A 3,380-nucleotide genomic window follows, 5' to 3' on the forward strand; every position below is an offset into this window, starting at 1 on the left:
AACATTTACATTCACTTAATACGTGAAACATATTATTAAACTGTTTCGTTTAAATAAACCTGTGTTTTCACGGGTCATTTCACTAATAATAATTAATAATAATAATAATAATAATTAATTTAACAATTAATATTAATATCAATATCAATTCCCGAAGAAAGTTACGTGATCCTGTTAAGAATTCTTTTTTCCCCACGTACATCATATATAAATATTTGCTTTATAACTTTTTAGTTGGCTTCAATGGATTTGCATCCCACAACGTTTCAACCTTCAAATTAAAAATAAACAAATACGCTCCTTCACAAGAAAAAAGCTCATTCACGATTGAAGAATGAAATTAGGGTTCCACACAAATTAAAACAATAATAATATTAAATCGAGAGCAGATAAAGGGCAACAACATAAGAGTTCGTGATTCCATATGTAATCAAACTTCAACATCTATCTATTCAATAGAATGAAACAATCAACAATAATCATCCATTGTCAGGTAATTGTTTGGTGTTTTGTTCGATGTAAATAGCTAGGGTTTTCTGATTATTTGATTTACGATTTATAGATTTCGATTAATTAGGGCGCGGTAAATTAACTGCTATCGTGGTTCTTGATTTATAAGATCTTAATTATTCAGTTTTATCTATGCGAATTTACCTCTCAAACTCAAACAAATGGTGGTAGGTGCGACTGAATACGTTTTAGTATACGTTGATCGACAAAAATATTTAACAATGTTAATTTCGGTATGTTTAATGTATTGATTATCCTCCTTCTATAGGTTTGATTAAATTTGTTTGGATTTGCTTGTAAATTAATTAGCCTTTTAGTAAATCTATGAACTGTAAAATTTAGTTTGTCAATTTGTTTATATTTTCAGTTTTTGGATTTTATTTTATTTTGTTGTGGTTGATTGATTGATAAATTTGTTGCTTATGATTGATAAATTTGTTGCTTAGTGCTTACGTTAGTCACTTGATTTTCGTTCTTATCGCAATCTTACATTAAAAGGCTTTGATACAAATCCTAATAGGTTGTTGACATTGATGGAAGGTATTTATCAAGTAGGTTTTGATATTGGCAGCGGATATGCAAAGGAGAACTGAGAAGCAAGTTGTGAGTAGTCAGTCAGGTAGTGTTAAGTATGATTCTTCATCTGATGATGTTAGATATGGTCACACATTGCAGTAACCCAAACCTACTAACCAACAATTTGATTCATACGAGGAGTTGAAGTTGATTGTGTGTTGATTGAAATAAGACGTATGGTACTTGCTGGTATGTTTCCTTAACTCTTAACATTTAATTTATCATTGTTCATCGTTGAAAGCCGCCATAAGGTTTTGATTTTTAAGTTGTTAATTTGAACATTCCGACTTTTGTAGAGTTGTTAATTAAGTAGTTAATTTTGCCTATCATTTATGTTTATCTTTTATTGGACACACATGATTTCGAATCCTAGATTCGTCACTGATTATGCGTAAACAATAAATCTTATAATTGGGGTCTAACTGTGTGGATTTGTAAAGTGGTTAGTCTATTTGCAGTGGATTCCATTTGGGCGGGTCAAGTTTTAGTCGATTAGGTCATGAATTTTTTTTGCCATGTTTTAGTGTAAATTTATCCTTAGACTGTATTCAATGTTCATTGGTAGTGTTTTTAGCATGATATCTTTTGTTTTTTAGGTAGAATTGAACACATAATTTACATGGGGAATTTGTCCACGAACGATGTATAAAATGATCTGCCTATGGGAACACCATTGCTAGCCATGTACTTATATTATCATAATATGTTGATAATTATACTGCTTATAACAAAAGGGTATCCATCAATTGATCTTTTAATTAATATTAAGCATTTTATAGATCATTTTGTCTATTATATAAGAGAAATGTTTAGAAACTAATTAATTGAGTTTTCTATGGGCAGAGAGAAAAGGATAGGCATAAGTTATCAACAGAATCAATGTTTCCAACATCATTCAAGATTGTCACTTATTAATTAATGAGTTAGAGATTTTTTTCCTGGCGCCTCAGAAGGCACCCGTCATATGTTATTGTAACTAACTGTCATGTGCATATATTGCACATATAAACTCAATCGCTATTTCATATTGCAGGAGCTACGCGGTTATCTAACTATAAGTAAACTTATTTACAGACTTGCACATCAGGTACGTGTGTTGCACCCTGATTGTAATATGGTATAAGGAAGTTGCTTCTAATTTGTGTTCAGTTCATCTTTTATTCAGATCATAACCGTTTCCTTGTATTGAATGGACATTAATGCGCTCCGTTGTTCGAGTTAGCTGCCTTTCTGGCATAAAAGGCATCAAAAGCTTAAATTTAAGCTACGAAATAAAAAGGTAACGTCAACTCGATGACTTATTAACCATTGGTAAGTTTCTTACTACCGGGGTTTTTGATGGACATTAGTCATCCAAAAGATTACATCACAAGGCTAGTGCTCCACTTGGAAACTTTAAGAAAAACGCACCATCTAAACTGGTTACATGTTTTTATCAAACTCTAAAGTCTTGGGCTTCAGGTCATAAAAAACTATAGTCTAATAGTTTTCTATCGTTTTTTAGCTTTTTTCCCTTATACCCTAGGCGTTGTTACTTGATTTATTTTTGATTGCTTTTTACTATACTTTTTACTATTTTTTGCAGTTAGCATGAATAAATGGATCATGAATTTGGGATCGTGATAGCTGAAAAAATCAACGAGAGAGACGGAGAAGGAATGAGAGATGATATCGTTGGCCAAGAGAAGGGGATGGGGATAAATGGAACTTTGAACAAAAAGAATATCAACGAAATAGATGGGTATGAAAGTGTTCTTAATGGTGATGAAGTGGAAGGTAATTTTTACACATGTTTGGTTGATGAATGGCACTACTATAATTCTGTTGTTATAGTCTTACAAATAATGCTTATGCAACTTTTAGTTATGAAAAACTCACCAAGTTTTGCAGAAAATTTAGTGTAAAGCAATGAAAATTATAAAATGTGTTCAATGTTAAAATACAATGCAAATTTAGAATAATATGGAATTAGTAAATGTATATGGGTAAAATATCTAGATATTAATATGTATAAGAAAATATCTAGATATTAGAATATGAGAGAAAAATCTAGAAATTGAAATGTAAATGAAAAATCTAGATATTTGTAGGTTGTAGAAATATCTAGATATTTATATATCCATGGAAATATCTAGGTTCTAGAATGTTCCATGGAGTAGTATAAATATGGGAGGAGATTTCATTTGTGTGAAGTTGTGAGAGTGAAATAAGGTGTGAGAGTTGTGAGGAAGTAGAGAAGAAGTAAGGTGAAGAAGTAAAAGAAGAGTGTGAGTTAGTTCATAATATTGTAATTG

General features: G+C 30.9%; 1 long non-coding RNA gene across 4 annotated transcripts; it reads left to right on the forward strand.

Moving 5' to 3' along the window:
• The first annotated feature begins 264 nt into the window (after positions 1–264).
• LOC139877026 (uncharacterized) lies at positions 265–2,989 on the forward strand. Of its 4 annotated transcripts, none has more exons than XR_011768418.1 (5): positions 265–493; positions 1,031–1,821; positions 1,930–2,173; positions 2,252–2,365; positions 2,672–2,989. It is a non-coding gene; the product is annotated as an uncharacterized lncRNA (long non-coding RNA). The 4 variants fall into 4 exon arrangements; XR_011768417.1 differs by having other exon boundaries at positions 1,031–1,275; positions 1,683–2,173; XR_011768419.1 differs by having other exon boundaries at positions 1,031–1,275.
• The last annotated feature ends 391 nt before the right edge of the window (positions 2,990–3,380 follow it).

This window comes from Rutidosis leptorrhynchoides, chromosome 11, assembly GCF_046630445.1.
Source record: "Rutidosis leptorrhynchoides isolate AG116_Rl617_1_P2 chromosome 11, CSIRO_AGI_Rlap_v1, whole genome shotgun sequence".
In the NCBI taxonomy this organism is placed as follows: Eukaryota; Viridiplantae; Streptophyta; class Magnoliopsida; order Asterales; family Asteraceae; genus Rutidosis; species Rutidosis leptorrhynchoides.